This window comes from Ovis canadensis, chromosome 11 (assembly GCF_042477335.2).
Source record: "Ovis canadensis isolate MfBH-ARS-UI-01 breed Bighorn chromosome 11, ARS-UI_OviCan_v2, whole genome shotgun sequence".
NCBI classification, from domain to species: Eukaryota; Metazoa; Chordata; class Mammalia; order Artiodactyla; family Bovidae; genus Ovis; species Ovis canadensis.
In genome coordinates, this window is record NC_091255.1 from 28,167,665 (window position 1) to 28,186,485 (window position 18,821).

General features: G+C 43.8%; 1 non-coding gene and 1 pseudogene across 1 annotated transcript; both read left to right on the top strand.

The window, feature by feature from the left end:
• The first annotated feature begins 9,676 nt into the window (after positions 1-9,676).
• LOC138415512 (U6 spliceosomal RNA) lies at positions 9,677-9,783 on the top strand. Its single transcript, XR_011247270.1, has one exon. It is a non-coding gene; the product is annotated as a U6 spliceosomal RNA (small nuclear RNA).
• A 4,873-nt stretch (positions 9,784-14,656) lies between these two features.
• On the top strand, positions 14,657-17,076 carry LOC138414814 (large ribosomal subunit protein eL22 pseudogene; annotated as a pseudogene).
• The last annotated feature ends 1,745 nt before the right edge of the window (positions 17,077-18,821 follow it).

Consider the following 18,821-nt stretch of genomic DNA (forward strand, 5'->3'; position numbering starts at 1 on the left):
TGGCCACAGGACCGGAAAAGGTCAGTTTTCATTTCAATTCCAAAGAAAGGCAATGCAAAAGAATGCTGAAACTGCCGCACAATTGCACTCATCTCACACGCTAGTAAAGTAATGCTCAAAATTCTCCAAGCCAGGCTTCAGCAATACATGAACCGTGAACTCCCTGATGTCCAAGCTGGTTTTAGAAAAGGCCGAGGAACCAGAGATCAAATTGCCAACATCCGCTGGATCATGGAAAAAGCAAGAGAGTTCCAAAAAAGCATCTATTTCTGCTTTATTGACTATGCCAAAGCCTTTGACTGTGTGGATCACAATAAACTGTGGAAAATTCTGAAAGAGATGGGAATACCAGACAACCTAACCTGCCTCTTGAGAAATCTGTATGCAGGTCAGGAAGCAACAGTTAGAACTGGACATGGAACAACAGACTGGTTCCAAATAGGAAAAGGAGTACGTCAAAGCTGTATATTGTCACCCTGCTTATTTGACTTATATGCAGAGTACATCATGAGAAACACTGGACTGGAAGAAGTACAAGCTGGAATCAAGATTGCCAGGAGAAATATCAATAACCTCAGATATGCAGATGACACCACCCTTATGGCAGAAAGTGAAGAGGAGCTAAAAAGCCTCTTGAGGAAAGTGAAAGAGGAGAGTGAAAAAGTTGGCTTAAAGCTCAACATTCCGAAAATGAAGATCATGGCATCTGGTCCCATCACTTCATGGGAAATAGATGGGGAAACAGTGGAAACAGTGTCAGACTTTATATTTTGGGGCTCCAAAATCACTGCAGATGGTGATTGCAGCCATGAAGTTAAAAGATGCTTACTCCTTGGAAGAAAAGTTATGACCCACCTAGATAGTATATTCAAAAGCAGAGACATTACTTTGCCAACTAAGGTTCATCTAGTCAAGGCTATGGTTTTTCCTGTGGTCATGTATGGATGTGAGAGTTGGACTGTGAAGAAGGCTGAGCGCCAAAGAATTGATGCTTTTGAAGTGTGGTGTTGGAGAAGACTCTTGAGAGTCCCTTGGACTGCAAGGAGATCCAACCAGTCCATTCTGAAGGAGATCAACCCTGGGATTTCTTTGGAAGGACTGATGCTAAAGCTGAAACTCCAGTACTTTGGCCACCTCATGCAAAGAGTTGACTCATTGGAAAAGACTCTGATGCTGGGAGGGATTGGGGGCAGGAGGAGAAGGGGATGACAGAGGATGAGATGGCTGGATGGCATCACGGACTCGATGGACATGAGTTTGAGTGAACTCCAGGAGATGGTGATGAACAGGGAGGTCTGGCGTGCTGCGATTCAAGGGGTCGCAAAGAGTCGGACACGACTGAGCAACTGAACTGAACTGATCCAAGGTTATTCCATTTCCCTTCACAATAATTGGCTCAAGGATGTCATGTGGCCCAGTTCCAGCCAATGAAATGTGCTATTTCTTGAGAGAAACACCAGAAAGATGGGAGGAGATGGTCTCATTTCTTCTTCCACAGTAGGGATTCTCAAACTTTAAAAAAAATTTGGCAGTCAAGTGAATTTTTTGGACCCCTAAAAAATATTATTTTAAACATTATTCTAAAAAAGAATAATATTCTTAAATACATAAAATCAATCACATGCAAACAACTATAATGTAATGTTATTAAAATATTAAAACAAAAGTTATATGTGGTATTTTATTAATATATTCAATATCAAGATCTAGTGATGGGTCTGATAACTACTATAACTTCAAAGTGGGGTTAAAATAAATAACATTTCACATTATATTCGCAACTATATGTGAAAATACATGTGATTTCTATTGATGGCAAAGCCACAGTACACTATGCTACTATAGTTTGTTGCCTACACTCATAATTGAAGGAAACATCAAATTTCAGTTAGACGTTAGTGGTATGATTCTTTTCCCACTCAGGTTCATGGCTCCCTGAGTTTGTCCATAGAGCCCAGTCAGTAACCCCTGCTCTGGAATTTGCACTCTCGAACCACTGCAGCCATCTCCAAACAACCTGAAGGTGGAGCAATGTGGAGAATGGCCTGGCAGAGAGAGAAAAAGAACTTGGGTCCATGATGCTGATCCTGAGCCTCTAAACCAACCAGTTCCAAAGCCCATGGACTTCAGTTATGAAAAGTAAAATTATTTCTTGTTTATGTCCATTTGACCCTGGATTTCTGTCCCTTCAGCTAATGTACAGGAAAGGAGGAATGTTTAATTTTATATCAGAGTCACTGTCATGGGACAGCACAAACGGGGCATCTACATTAAGTCCCCAGTCAAAGCAGGAAGCCCTGCTCCTGACCAAAAGCAATTTTAAGTGCCCGGGCTTGAGACTTCCCTGGTGGCCCAAAGGTTAAGAATCTGCCTTCCAATGCAGAGGACAGGGATTCAATCAATCCCTGGTTGGGGAACTAAGACCCCACAAGTGGCGGGGCAACTAAGCCCTGCTGTACAACTAGAGAAAAGCCCATGTGCTGTGTCCAAGGGCCGGTGCACCGTAATGAAGACTCAGCACAGCCATAAATAAACTGATTAATCAAATGAAAATAAACTGCCCCTGCTGCGTTCACAGCACCAGAGAATACCGATCGCAGAGGTCGTGTAAGCACTGAGCCCTGGGGTACAGAAGCTGGGAAACACCTGTCCCATTGCACCATTTTACAAAGCATATTGGATGGAGGTGTAACCTTGCGTGGGAACCAAGTGACGGTAACTCTTTTCACAACCGCTTTGCTTTGAGCACACCAAGAAATAACAAAGGTTCTGAATTGAAAAGCTGACCCTCCATCATCAACAATATGGGGCAAGAATAATGTGGGACACACCAAAGAGCAAGACTCCTCAAACCACAGTCCCCATTTCCCCTCCAAGGGATCTTCCCAACCCAGGAATCGAACCCAAAGCTCTTGTGTCCCCGGCATTGACAGGTGGATTCTTACCACTGTGCCCCCTGGGATTCCCATTGTCCCCAGGAAAGAACATCAAATTGAGGGTACATCAGAAACACCTGGAACTTGCATCTGACACTTCGGGAACAGGTAGCAGGGCAATATCCCCAGAAGCTCTGAGGATAGTTCAGTTCGGTAGGTTGGCAAGGGCCCTGAAAATTTGCATTTCCAGAATGCTTGGGGTTATGCTGATGCAGGGCTGGAAGCACTGGCTTGGAGGATCTACAGCTACCCAGCATGACCCCTTCAGCCGCATAGCTAATAATATCACACAGGAAAGCAGAACCAGCCTTAAAAGTTCATCTGGTGTTAGTATGCTGAGCAATTGATCTAGTTCTCTTAACCAAATGTGGTTTGAGCCAGGAGAGCGATCTGCCACTCTCCTTGGCAGTGGAGTGACAGAACCAGGTTGTATTGGTTCATAAGAGCCAATTGTTAAATTTTCAGGAATTTTGCAAGCTGGTTATTAAATATAGCCATTATTAAAAACTAAATTATAGGGGACTTCCCTAGCAGTCCAGCAGTTAGGACTCTGCACTCCCACTCCAGGGGGCACGGATGTGATTCCTGGTTGGGGAACTAAGATCCTGCATACCACGTGCTGTGGCCAAAAAAAATTTTTTTAATTATATATATAGATAGATAGATATTGAAACAAATTACATAAAAACAAAGGTAATATATACTCGAAACTCACCACTTTCTAATTATTTTACTACATTTTATAAGCATCTATGCTTTTGAGGTTACTCATGTCTCTTGAGTCTGTTTGGTGGGAATATTATATGTAATGTTTTCCTATCTTGCATCCCTTCCCATTCAGTGACTTAACATTGGTAAATTGAAATCAGCCATGGTAGGAGGATTTGTACCATGGAAATTGTTGATTGTATAGACAAGAATATGATGGAGAAAATGTTAATAATGCAGATTCAACTGAAACCCATGTTGTATTTATAATCGTGACATTGTGATGAGTACAAAAAGTTGAGGACATACTCTTCCAGCATTCAAACACTACTACCTGATTCAGCAAAGAAGTCTCTATATCACTGATGAACAGATGAAGTTCTGATATATGTCTTTGTTGTTTCTCTTTTGTCTTACTCCTTAACATAAGTGAAAATATCAACCAACATTCAGAGTGGAATTATACTCACTTGTTTAGAGACATGAGTGCCTTCTTTGCTGAACTGGATAATAACCAAGCATTTATACGTAGTCTGATTTTGTCAAATCATGATTGAATTGCAACCATAGTTGGACTATGGACTATGGATACAAGAGTTCAACAAAGGTCAATAAAAGCATTGTGAGATTCAACAGACTATACGGAATTTACAAAGAAGCATTGTGTATTTTATTATTTATGAATAGTGTGCTACACACCCTTTCTAGCAATAACATTTTAGAATAAACTTATACATCATTTATACTAAATTATACCAAATTTATAAGAAGCATATATTTTTTTTTTCTGGAGAGCCAGTTTTTAAATATGTACCAGCACCATCTTTGAATCACCTTTGTATCCTGAATGGGGTGGGCCTACCTCATTATTAGAACTGTGAGGGACTTCCCTGGTGGTTCAGTGGTTAAGACTCCATGCTTCCACTGCAGGGGGCACAGATTTGATCCCTGGGAGGGGGAGCTAAGATCCCACATGCCACTCGGTGTTGGGAACAAAAAAGCAAAGGAATGTGATTTCACTGCCCAGAGTGTCAAAACTGGGTGAGCATCTCCCTGGCAGAATTTTGTCTTACCAGGCTTATTTCTTTTGAATGTGCTGCCTACAACAAAGCCTCTTTCACACTTGCTGAAGCTGTCCTGGAGTGGGGACACTGGCTCTTTCGTCCTCCTTTGTGTAGCCTGGTGCATGTCCCTAGGCAGGGAGGTGCAAGGAAAGTGATAAAACGTGCATAACCAGGGCCTCATCGAGCCTCCCAATAGTTCACAGCCTGGCTCTCTTTTCCTATAGGTTTTCCATGACCTGAAAAGCACACAACTCCCTGGAAAGTCTCTCTATAAGAAACAGGAGCAGGGGACTTCCCTGGTGGTGTAGGGGCTAAGACTCTGCACTCCCAAAGCAGGGGGCCTGGGGTTTTTTCAGGAAACTAGATCCTAACTGTCTCAGCTAAGAGTTGAAATGCCACAGCTAAAGATCACACTGCAACTAAGACCCAGCGCAGCCAATTATTTTTTTTTTTAAGACATGGAGAAAGGACTTCCCTTCCTCATCAAAGGTGCAAAGCAGTGGGGCAGTACACACCACAGACTGAGGGAGCTCTAGGCAACACGATGCCCTGATCTGGGGGAGCAGAGGGTCTTTCCAGGAAGCTGGAGATGGTGTAAGACTGGGCTTATTCACAAACACCCTCGAGGACTCCCAGATACACCAGCGAGACAGGCCCAGTTCTGCAGTTATCTGGGTGGGGCTACCCAGAAGTAACCTTCAGGCTTAATGATTTATGAGATCTCATTTGTACCTCATTTGCCAAGCTTCATTGTGCAGATGAGAAAGCCCATCTCAGGAGGGAGATGACTCAACCAGAAAGGTCACATGGGGAGTCGGAGTCCAGCACTATGGCTATATCTCTGACTGTTTCATCCAGCCTCAGCTCTAGGCAAGATTTCACCTTTACATAAGCAGGGAAAGAAAGCATCAGCTCCTTGTGTAGAAACACACAGAGCCAGCTGGCACGTCTGTGAAGCAGCATTTGTGCTTCTCCCAGATCATTTACAGATTCTGGGGACGAGAGTGTGAAGGGAAAGTGCTCCAGAAGCCCTTGCCCGCAGTTTCTACACAATGGCTAAGCTGTCCCCCCATGGCACATTGTCCACCTATTTCATCTGCCTCTGTCTTGTTCCCACCTACAGGCAAGTCCCTGTCTCAGGGAACACGACACCCATGGCCTCTGGGGCCAGAAACAGGCCCAGGCACGGTTACAGCGTCAAATACCCTGACACTGGGCAAGTCTGTTCGATGGAAAAAGAAAAGGAACAAAATGTTACTGGATGCCTTAATAAATTACGGCCATTTTACTTCTAACTGAAACCCAGCTCAAACAGGTTTAAATTTATTTTTTTTTTAAAAAAAGGACTTTATCAGTAAAGCAAGCAAACTACTCTGGAACAGATCAAATGGGCTTCAGCTGTAGCTTGACCCAGGGGAATAATATCTTCAGGACCCATTTCACTCTCTCCATCTCTGTGTGCATGCATGCGAAGTCTGTTCAGTCGTGCCCAACTCTTGGTGACCCATAGACTGTAGCCCACTGGGCTCCTCTGTCTACGGGATTCTCCAGGCAAAGATACTGGAGTGGGTTACCATTTCCTTCTCTAGGGGAATCTTCCTGAACCAGGGATCAAACCCACATCTCTTGTGTCTCCTGCATTGAGGGTTCTTTACCACTAGCACCACCTGGAAAGCCTAGACTCCGCATTCTCTTGTTGGCTCCATTATCAAACAGACTCTCCACTCAGAGAAGGAAGAAGTATGACTGCCCACACTCCAATCATACACATGGTCAGACTCTGGGCCTAGCAATAAGAAAAATAATGGCCTTCTCAATAATGCCCATACAAATCCTAGGATCACCTTAATTGGACCAATCAGAGTCACATGGTATAGTCTTGAACCAATTACTGAGGTTAGGTAAATTCAAAGCACTGATTGGCCATGCTTGAGTCACATGCTCCTTCCCTGGAGTGAGAAATAAATCCTGGCACAGAGCACATGAACTACAAATGCGTTAGGGAATAGAGTTCCCCCCAAAGAAATAAAAAGGTAGACCTTGGTGGCTCAGATGGTAAAGAATCTGCCTACACTGCAGGAGGACCAGTTTCAATCCCTGGATTGGGAAGATCCCCTGGAGAAGGGAATAGCTACCCACTCCAGTATTTTTGCCTGGAGAATTGACTCCTCTGTCCATGGGGTCACAAAGAGTCAGACACAAGTGAGCAAGCAACACTTTCACTAACATTTTACTAAAAGAAATGAAAATGGATTCTGGGTCGCCCAAAAGACCTCAAATGCCCGCTATACCTATATCTACCAGGCTCTTGGTTCATTATTTTCATGAAACTCTCACAACAATGTAATTTAATCTTTCAGAACTACAGTCTCCTCTTTTAAAATGAGAATAATGATACCAAATAAGAAGAATAGCTGCCACTTATTTAGAACTTACTGTACCAGGCACTGGGCTCAGTGCTTTCATGTATTCCAACTCATTTAATTATTTATGTCATAAGATTGCTGTTGAACACAAATTGAAACAGATGACATGAACGGTCCCAGGCATAGTACCTGGCATATAATAGGTGATAAATCTTTAAATGTATTTTATTTGTATCTGCCCCTCATCTCCTATAGTATTAAGGCTCTAACAGGTGCTGATTTTAAAGGTTGAATTAATTAATGAAAGCACTAATTATTTCTGCTTTTAATTATTTATCCTCTACCTAGTTGTACAAAGGATTTGCTATAACAAACAGGATATCCATTCGGCAACACAGTGCAGTTAAGATAGGAAAACAAAAATGGGATAAAGGAAATATGTAAATCAGAATAGAATAACAAGCTGCTGCTGTTACTGCTGCTAAGTCGCTTCAGTCAAGTCCGACTCTGTGCGACCCCATAGCCAGCAGCTTCCAGGCTCCCCCGTCCCTGGGATTCTCCAGGCAAGAACACTGGAGTGGGTTGCCATTTCCTTCTCCAACGCATGAAAGTGAAAAGTGAAAGTGAAGTTGCTCAGTCGTGTCAGACTCTTCACGACCCCAGGGACTGCAGCCTACCAGGTGCCTCTATCCATGGGATTTTCCAGGCAAGAGTACTGGAGTGGGGTGCCATCGCCTTCTCCGAGAATAACAAGCTAGGTGGAAAAATAAAATGCATTCACAGAGACTGGGGAATTACTTGGCGAATTTGGCTCTGAGCTTCCTGGCCAACAAAGAGAAAAAGGAAACCCCATTCATTACAGTTCTACTATTCGAGTGCAGGGGAGGAAATATCCTTCCTCAAGGAATAGAATTTAATAATACATTGGCTTTTGAGGCAAAGGAATTATTGCTAGGGGAGGCGCAGATACCTCTAGATCCTATATCGGGAAAGAACTGGAGTGTCTCTAGTGCCGAAAGTAATTGGCGAGGCAGCACTTCGTCTGTCGTGAGGCAAATACCTGAGGCAATTTTTAAATCATTACCTATTGATTTGGCTGCACCAGGTCTTAGTTGCGGCATGTGGAATCTAGTTTCCTGACCAGGGATGGAACCCAGGCCCCCTGCATTGGGAGGGCAGAGTCTTAGCCCCTAGATCACCAGGGAAGTACCCCTGAGATACTTTTGATAGCAGGATGAGGTGCCTCTGTGGGGCACTGGTAAGAACTCAATTTCTTGAGGCACAAATCCTCCCCCAGCCTTAGGAGGGACTCCCTCTGACAGAGCCCACACTCAGAGGGGAAGTAGGAGCCTTGTCTCTTGGAAGAGGATGACCTTGAAGGCCTGAGCTCCCTCTGCAAGGAAAAACCTAGGAGATGATCTCCAGGGGGCTCAGGAAGGAGAAACCCAGGGGTTCTCACCTAGCTCCTCCCTGAGGCAGGACACCGCCTCTTGACTCTGAATCTCCAGCCTACAGTCCAGAAAGAGTTAATTTGCGGTGACCCAAATCTGCAGTCCCATTTTGGGCACGCTGAAAATTACTTTTTAATCCTGGCTTTCAAGGCTTGCCCGGGAGCCATCTGCTCTGCCCTCCCCCACCTCGGGCACATGGGATTACTCCCACCTGCCCCGCCTAACTTGCTTCTGTGGGGACTAATTCCACTCCTGCCCATCCAGAGAATAATTTGTAGGATGATGGTTTCATGTGTGGGGTGGGAAGAAATCCTAGATTAAAAAAAAAACAAACAAGGTTTTCAGATTAAATAGAAAACAATCTGAAAGGTCAGAATCCATAAACAACTTGTAGGTCTAAGATAATCAGACGTCCCAGCCTCAGTGATACAAGGCCATCTGTTGCAGGCTCCTGGGCTGGACAATGTGGAGCTTGGGTGGTTTTCTGGGCTTTAATACTTGGGTGTCAGAGGGTTATGAAAGCAGATTTGCACCCATGACTCTGGGTTTGTTCCACCCAAGGAAACAGCAGAAGTCCCTGAACTCCCACCAGAATAAGACCCAGAGATTATACCCTAAACTTTCAATCCTTCTCAATGGACCAATTCACGTAGACCACCTACTGTGTGCCTGGGACTACACCCTCAAGGACCTCACTAATGGTGGAGGAGAGAGATGAGTCAGTAACGAGAACCCAGTATGAAGTGTGATGTGTGTTGTGAAAAGGGGATTTCTGGGAGCACAGGGTGAGCGCCAACCCAAAACCCTGGTAGGGAACTAAGCTTAGTCGTGAAGAACAGGAGTTCATCAGATGGACAAAGTGAGATGGGACATCCACAGACATCCACAGAAAAGGCAATTGCACAGACAGAGGTCTGAGAGGATGGTGCTTCTGAGAAGGGGACAGAGAAAGTGTTCTCAGCCACATGGCTGGTAGAAGTATCCACTGCGTGGGTACCACCTCCATCAAGGATGATCCACCAGTAATCTTTGCAGTTACTAATACATATATCCTTTCACCCCAAAATTCCACTTCCAAGAATTTATCTTGCAAACATACTCCCACATGTGCAAAGTGACCTGCTTACAAGGTTATTCAATACAGCATTGTTGCGCTCGCTTTGGCAGCACATGTACTAAAATTGGAACGATACAGAGAAGATTAGCATGGCCCCTGCACAAGGATGACATGCAAATTCGTGAAGCATTCCATAAAAAAAAAAAAAAGCAGCCTTGTTTATTAATATAATGGCAAAAGGTTTGGAGTGATCTAAATGTCCACTATCTGGAAATTGGTTAAATGAATTATACTACAGCCCTACAAAGAATACCCTGCAATGGAAAAAAGAACAAAGCCATTCTTTATGTTCTGGCATGAAATGCTCTCCAAGAGTATTGTCAGGTGATAAAAAGCAAGGGGTCAACCAAATATGTAGACCTTCTCTGAGTTTAGATTTGAACAAACAGAGAGAGAGAGAGACCATTAGGGAAACCTGAATACTGATAGTTTGTATTTTTTTACATGAGATAGATATTATATTTTAAGTCATTTTCCTTTAGTGATATATGCTGAAGTATTTACGGGTGAAATTATATGATGTCAGAGATTTGCTTTAAAATAATCAAGGGGAGAGGGGACAAGGCTGGCACGTGCAATAACTGTTGAAGGGAGCTGACAGCTAAATGGGAGTTCACACTACTTTCTCTACTTTTATATCTGTGTGAAAAGTTTCTATGAAACTTTTTTCTGAAAAAGTTTTCAGAAAGCAAGAAATAGAATACTGTATTCAAAATACTGACACTTAAATAAAAAGATCTGAACTTCACCCTTATAGATAGATAGATTAGATAGATGGTAGGTAAATAGACAGACAGACACATAGGTAGATGAATGTTTCCTGAGACCTACTGGGCTATTTGAGAATATAATAGCTTATTTTAAATTTTTTTATAATAGCTCATTTAAAAAAATAATTATAAAAAAGTGTGGGAAATGTGAGGATAAAAGGAAATGAATAAACTTCAGTGGGGAGAGGGGGTAGTTGAGGAAGGTTTCTCAAGAGATGACGTCTATGCTGCATCCTGAGAGATGCCCAGGAGCTTGCCAGATAAGGAGCATGAGTGAGGAGTCACACATTTGCACTGCGGGAAAAGCAAGAGTAGAGGCAGGGAAATGGAAAGAATATAGCATGTTTAACTAAAAGTACTACTTGGCATTAATATGAGCAAAATCAATACAGTACTGTTGTCATATATATATATGTATATAACCTTAACAATTGTTCTTCCAAAACAAAACAAAAGGATTTATGCACTCACAAAAAGAAACAACCAGGAACAACAGACTTACCTCTTTGCTTGCATATATATGTGTATATATATAACAAGTCTCTGTAAGACAACACATGGAGCTGGTAACATTTATTGCCTCCAGGAAGGTGGACTCGCTAGCTGGAAGAAAGGGTAAGAAAGAAACTTTTCAGTTTTCCTTTTTTATATCTTTTGAATTTTGAGCCAAGTGATGCATTATCTATTTTTCCTGAAGTTTTATATATATATATATGTTTGGACTCAAGAAACAAGCCTGTCTAGCTTGGATAAGTTATTTAGCCTTTACCTCTATGGATCTGTTTTCCTCTAGTTGGAACAGGAACAATAATATTAGAAATCTGCCTCATGGCAGTGTTGCAAAATTAAGTAAAATAATGGACTAAATGAAATAGTGTAATAAATTAGATTCTGGATGGAGAATCCCCTTATGAACACCGGCAGACATTGATGGCAAGGCTAGGGCTCAACCCAAGAGTATTTGATTTTGCGGTCCACGTTCTTTCCACTACAAAGTCAATCACCAAGTCAAGTTGAAGAGGGGCTGTCCATAGAGGGGACTGGCCTCCAGGCTGAAGCTAGGAATGGGGTCAGTGGGACCTCTCTGAAGCTTGAACACTACGGCTTCATAGGTCTTTATGGTTCGTGATCAGTCCTTCCAGGAAGCACACACAAGTGCTCATCACCTACTCTTAGCTATTTTCACTGCCTTGTCTCCCCCACGGAGGGTCACTGAAGATCAAGTGGATGAAAGATGTAGTCTTATCTGTGTGACCAAGACCAGGTCTTCTTCTGGGAGAGAAGTAGGTCTTCTCAGAGTTGCTCACAAATGTCTGAGCCCAACGGCAGAGACCTCCGGAAAGAAGTCTTGAGACCCAGGGTTGGGAGTCAAAGGGTCTTGGACACTATTGAGAAAGCATATAAACTAAATCATATTCCTTCACCTCACTGAGTCTCTGTTTTCTCATCTGTAAAGGGGGCGGGGTAGGTAGGAAATACCTGCCCTAGCTACCTCTTAGGGTTGATATGGATAGTTAATGAAAAGAGATATGAGAAGACTTCCCTGGTGATCCAGTGGTAAAATATCTGTCTGCCATTGCAGGGGACATGGGTTTGACCCCTGGTCCTGGGAGATTCCACATGTCACAGGGCAACTAAGCCCGCAACTACTGAAGCCCATGTGCTCTATAGCCCGTGCTCTGCAACAAGAGAAGCCACCACAATGAGAAGCCCATGCTCATGAACGAAGCCCCAGCACAGCCCCCCAATTTTTTTAAATTACATTTTTAAAGTTTTTTTTTTAAAGAAAAGAGATGAGAAATTATGTCTTTTAAATCAGACACTAAACTATTAGGATCTTCTTCAAGCCTGTTTACCCTGGCAGATTCTGTGGCTCCATAGATATTTTCTACATAAGTTAAAAAGATGATCAAAGGCAAGTTGAAAGGCTGACCCTGAATTAGCAAGCCAGAGCTGTCACCCTGAACTTCCTAAACCGTCCTTCTTCCCTGTGTCAAAGAGATTACAACACACTCACAGGTGGGTGGGAAGGGTACTATGCCCCATAAATACACGTGGGCAGTAACCATCCACTTCAGATGTTTATCCTTGATGACAGCAGCAGCTGTCTCGATGTGGCTAAACAAAGTCGGGAAAAATCAGAAAAATGCAAATAAGATTCTTATTTTAGGCAAATCAGTCTCAGCAAGGCTCATATCTGATCGTGCTTATCTTTAGGATGATCGTTAGGATAATGGATTAATGCAAATGTTTATTTTTGCCCTGTCTGCTTTCATCACTTTAAAAGCCCTCAGATCCCATCTTGACTGCGCCAGGAACCCCCAGACCTGTTACCGATCAGTCTGGAGACAGAATCCCCAGCATGAGTGCTGGACGAGAACTGGGTAATCACAGAATCCAGCTCACCACAAGGTCCCCAGCACCACACTGCCCCCACCTCTCATTACATGACACAAGCCACCTGCAGCCATCCTCAGATGGTGGAGGTTTCCCTTAGGAAGCCCCAGAAAGGGAGGAGGAAGACATAGGCGACTTTCTTTATGAGAAGGTCTTTGAGGGAAGGTGCAATGAGGAGGTTAAGAGCAGGAGCTTTGAAGTCAGGCAGTCCTGGTTGAACCCAACCTCTTACGTGCTGTGTGACCCGACTTCCATGAGCCTCAGTTTCCTCATCTGTAAAATGGGGATAAAATGACTTCTACTTCAGGGCTGTGGTGTGATCCAAATGAGAACTGTGTGTGTAAAGCATCTTGTGAAGTCTCTGATGTGGGGTAAAAATGAGAGCAACTGAGCACTGAGTATATATTTGGCACTGTGCTGAGTCCTTCGTGTGTATTGATTAATACCAGCAACAACCCTAAAGGGTTTCTCCAGTGGCTCAGTGCCACTTGCAATACAGGAGTTACAGGAGATGTGGGTTCGATCCGTGGGTCAAGAAGATCCCTGGAGGAGGGCATGCCAACCCACTGCAGTAATCTTGCCTGGAGAATCCAAGGAACAGAGGAGGCTGGCGGGCTACAGTCCATAGAGTCGAAAAGAGTCGGACATGACCAAAGCGACTTAGCACACGCATGCACATCTAAAATATAGATGTTATTAGCTCTTTCTTTAAAAAAAAAAAAAAAGAAAGTAAAAGAAGGAAACTGAAGTCCATAAGAGGTCAAGTGACAGGGCACGTGGCAGAACCAAGGTTTGAACCCATGGCAGCAGAGCCCAGTTCTTACTGCTACCCTTCATCCATTGCCAGCTCACTGTTTGTGTGTTTAATATTTATTTATTTTTGGCCACAGCCTCTCTAGTTGTGGCACCCAGGCCCCGTGGCATATGGGATCTTAGTTCCCCGACCAGGGACCGAACCCTCGTCCCCTGCATTGGAAGTTGGATTCTTAACCACTGTACTGTCAGGAAATTCCTATCAACTCACTGTTTGAACTGGAAAGATGGAGAAGGGGTCTCCCAGCCTGGCAAGGAGCTAGGCCTGTAGTGAACCTTTCTAGAATTCTGTATAATGAAGATAAGAGGGCACTGGTCAAAAATGAAGAAGCAGCAAAAGGAGAAGGCACAGAGGTTTCCAATGCAGCGTGGAGAGACAGAAACAGCGACCTCCCATCCACAGGTAGACAGCTTCTGGTGTGAGGGGGGCAGCCACCCAGCCAGTGACCCGCACTCCGACCCTGAGCCTGAGGCCCTAGCTGAGGCTCTCTCTCCCCTGGGTGTTGGGGACACAGCTGGAAAAACATCCTAGTCTCTGCGGAGGTGAATTTCACAGCACATTCCCAAAGCCTTTCTGGCTTCTTGCCTTAGATCGCTTTGAGTCAGAACCCATGATGGACTGGAAGCGGGGAGTCAGCCCTGGGGGAAATGGTGTTTGGAAATATCCTCCCTCTGAGTCCAAAAACATCTAGCTATGATAAACCCTGAGACCCTGATGCTCGGAAAGATTGAAGGCAGAAGGAGAAGAGGGGAAAGCCTGGCATGCTGCAGGCCATGGGGTATCAGAGAGTCAGGCATGACTTGGTGACTGAACAACATGAAAAACCTCAGATTCTTAGAAACACCACAATGATTAAGACTAAAGACTCAGAATTCAGGTCTATTTCAGAGAGCTCTAACACTCACTTGGCCCATGACCTTGGGAGATCTTCTTAACCTGGGGTCTCAGTTTTCTAGTCTGTAAAATGGGACTAATAATATCTACCTTATAGCATTTTGAGAATGAAACAAGAGATCCTAGATAGGGTCCGGCAATGGGTTAGTTGTTAACAAGCAGTAACTAGTTGTTATATGTGGTGGGTTTAAATTCCTAAAAGATAAAAATACATATATTTAGTAAATTGTATGTCTACAATTGGAGATGGGTAGACATATATTTAAACATGCATTGATACATGTTTCCCTACACAGGTCACTGAAAAACCAGCACATGTTTGAATCAACATGAAGTATCTTTCACCTTCTCCTCAGTCCGGTAAGGTGTGGTTATTATCCCCATTTTAGAGATCACGGAACAAAGGGACTTAGCAGGATCTAAGTAGCTTGCTCAAGGATTCCAGGCTAATCCAACGTCCTTCCTACCCTTCTCTTAACCTTCATGACAGTTTGTGCTGGCCCTTCCCCTCCCACACAAATTCTCTGTCAAGCTACAAGATTATGGATGTCTCCCCAAACACAACCTGACTATAGGAAGGAAAGGCCTGAGAAGAGGTGAGAGGGAAAAGAAAGTACAGGAGGAAAATGGAGGGGAAGAGATGAAGGGATGGGAGCTCCTTGCACCCGCCCACTCTGCCTGCGCCGCCCTCAGCCTTGTCTCCGCCCACATTTTCCTGCCTGGTCTTCCGAGTGTTGCTGCTGCTGCTGTTGCCGCTAAGTCGCTTCAGTCGTGTCCGACTCTGCACGACCCCATAGACGGCAGCCCACCAGGCTCCCCCGTCCCTGGGATTCTCCAGGCATGAACACTGGAGTGGGTTGCCATTTCCTTCTCCAATGCATGAAAGTCAAAAGTGAAAGTGAAGTTGCTTAGTTGTGTCGGACTCTTAGCGACCCCATGGACTGAGGCCTACCAGGCTCCTCCATCCATGGGATTTCCCAGGCAAGAGTACTGGAGTGGGAGAGTACTGGAGGCAAGTACTGGAGGCAAGAGTACTTGCCTTCTCCCGAGCGTTGCTGGGATCCTCCAAATGTTCCCATTACAACGGGGTCCTTGTGCTCCTGGACTCCTGAGCCCCTGGGACCCCTAAGAGCTTCTGTCCCACCCTGATGCTGCCTCCATGCATGCTTGCCTCCGGGCTGTGGAGTGAATTTCCAGGAGGGAAGCAGCCCTCTGAGAGCTCACCTTGGCTGGCTTCTGCAGCACCTCTCTCTTTAATACCCACAGGGGCTTTGGCAGGAAGTGTCCTCTGTTGGGTTTGATTTTCCACCTGAAGGAGTGTGCAGAAGCTGCACTCTGACAGTAAAAGCAAAAGGGAAGGTGCTAGATCGGACTTCCCTGGCAGTCCAGTGGTTAAAACTCCCCCTTCCAATGCAGGGGTACAGGGAGGTAAGATCCCACATACCTTAGGACCAAAAAACCAAAACTTGAAAAAAGAAGACAGAAGCAATGTTGTAACAAATTCAATAAAGACTTCAAAAATGGTCCACGATCAAAAAAAAAATCTTTAAAAAAAAGTGCAGGTGCTGGAGCAGAAAGGTCAGTGTGAGGATTTTAAGAGATTGCATGGTGCAAGGGGCCCAGCACAGTGCCTGGCACACAGCAGGGCTCTGCAAGCAAGGACTGTCCTCCCTGACCCTGAGGAGTTCTCAGAGGTACCTCCTACCCCCCCTCCCCCCACCTACCCCCTACCCAAAGCTGCATTTCAATCTGTATCCTACACTCAGGGTTCACTCCATTACACAGGGAAATTTAGCTTCATTGATATGAAGGGGCTAATTACTACATGAGACATAATTACAAGATGGGAAATGGATTTATAGATGCTGTCAGTGGGAGGGGAAGCTGCTACGGCTGCACTGTGCTCCTACAGGGCTCAAAGCTCCCCAGAGTCTTGCCCTGGGAATACTTGCCTTACCAGAGAGCTGTCTTCCTAGAGAGGTCAGTGGTGCTACAGATTTCTGGACATTAAATCCATGTTTCCCTCTGAATTTGTTCCACCAACAGTGATATGCTCCACAGGGTCCCTCAACACAATAAAAATCACACTTAAGAATGTAGTTAGTCTGAAAGGAAACATATGATGAGATGATCTATCTTAAAACTAGTGGAGATTTCTGACTCCGCTGTCGCCACGGCGACTGTGAGAAAGCTTGTGGCGAAGCTGGGGCAAAAAAAAGGAAGCAGGTCCTGAAGTTAACCCTAGACTGTGCTTATCTGTAAAAGATGGAATCATGGATAGCACCAATTTTGAGCCGTTTCTTCAGGAGAGGACCAAGGTGCGTGGAAAAGCTGGCAACATGGGTGGTGGTGTCCTAGCCGTCAAAAGAAACGAGCGTAAGATCGCTGTAACTTCCGAGGTGCCCTTTTCCAAAAGGCATTTGAAATACCTTACCAAAAAATATTTGAAGAAGAATAATCTACGTGATTGGTTAGCTGTAGTCACTAACAGCAAAGAAAGTTATGAATTGTGTTACTTCCAGATTAATCAAGATGAAAGAGGAGGAAGATGAGGATTAAAAATTCAATCTGGAATATTTGTATAAGTTCTTAAATAAAATTTATCAGCCAAAAAAAAAAAAAAAAGAGTGGAAAGGAGAGATGCTGTCTAGACACTCTAGGGTGCTAGTGCCTGCCTTTCTTTGGGATTAGATGAATCTTGACAGAGTTATCTGTCCAGGGGCTTGCCTGATAAATATGCACTCTTAGAGTCCCTTATGGCTTAGTTTTCTTCGATCCAAAATAACATATCTTGATGGGAAGGAGGCTCAAGAGAGATGGGATATGTGTATGTGTATAGATGATTGATGATGTTATACAGCAGAAGCTAACACAACATTATAAAGCAATTATTCTTCAATAAAAAGTAGATAAATAAAATAAAATATGTATCTTGGGAATTCCCTGGTGCCCCAGTGGTTAAGACTCTGTGCTTCCAACGCAGAGGTTATGGGTTTGATCCCCAGAGAATTAAGACCCTAAATTCTGTGCAGTGTGGCCCCCCAAATTTTTTAAATAAAATAATCAAATACTATATTTTAATGCATACACATACATACACACATACACAGAAATATAAACAGATAATGAGCATATGTGGAAATTTCCATCCTTGTTGATAAGCAAAGTTAACAAATTAATTGTTGCTAGTATCTATGGAGGGATTTCCCAGGTGACAGTAGTGGTTAAAAAAAAAAAAAAAAAAAAAACTGCCTGCCTATAAGACTCAGGTTCGATCTCTGGTTTGGGAAGATCCCCTGGAGGAGGGCATGGCAACCCACCCCAGTATTCCTGCCTGGAGAATCCCATGGACAGAGGAGACTGGCGGGCTACAGCCCATAGGGTCGAAAAGAGTCAGACTCAAGAGATTTAACACATGCACACACACAGTATCTATGGAACACACTCCGTGCCAAGTACTGAGCTTTGCATATATTACTGTTCATCTTCACATAACCCATGAATACATTGCAATCATCCCTAATTTACAGCTAGGAAATCAAGACTTGAAAAGGTCAACCTAGGTACCCAAGTTCACACTGGTTAATGCCAGAGCAAGGATTTGTACTCAGCCTGTCTGAGCCTAGATCCTCAGAAAAAAAGAGGAAATCCCCCAAATTAGCAATGATATAGACTCAAGACTCTCAGGAGTGTCAGGAATCTCTCTGGGATCTAGTATTCAATTCCTGATCCCCTAGTTAAGGAAATTATCATCACTATGGTATAGGTTTAATGCACAAAGATCTTCTTTGCAGAATTACTTACTTATAATAAGGAAAAAATTGGAAATTAATTGATCAACAATAGAGGAACCATTGCATAAATTCTGGTACATCCATAAAATGGAGTATAAGTCAACCACTGAAAGTGAAAGTGAAAGTTGCTGTCGTGTCTGACTCTTTGTGACCCCGTGGACTATACAGTCCATGGAATTCTCCAGGCCAGAATACTGGAGTGGGTAACCTTTCCCTTCTCCAGTGGATCTTCCCAACCCAGGGATTGAACCCAGGTCTCTCGCATTGCAAAAACTGATATGTATAGAATTTATAACAACTCAGAGAAAAGTTTATGTTATGTGGGATAAAAAGTAGCAAGATTCAAAAAATAAATATGCATTACAATCACTCCAAGAAAGAAATACGTGAAGAAAGATAAATGGAATTTCAGTTCAGTTCAGTTGCTCAGTTGTGTCTGATTCTTTGAGACCCCATGGACTGCAGCACGCCAGGCTTCCCTGTCCATCACCAATTCCTGGAGCTTGCTCA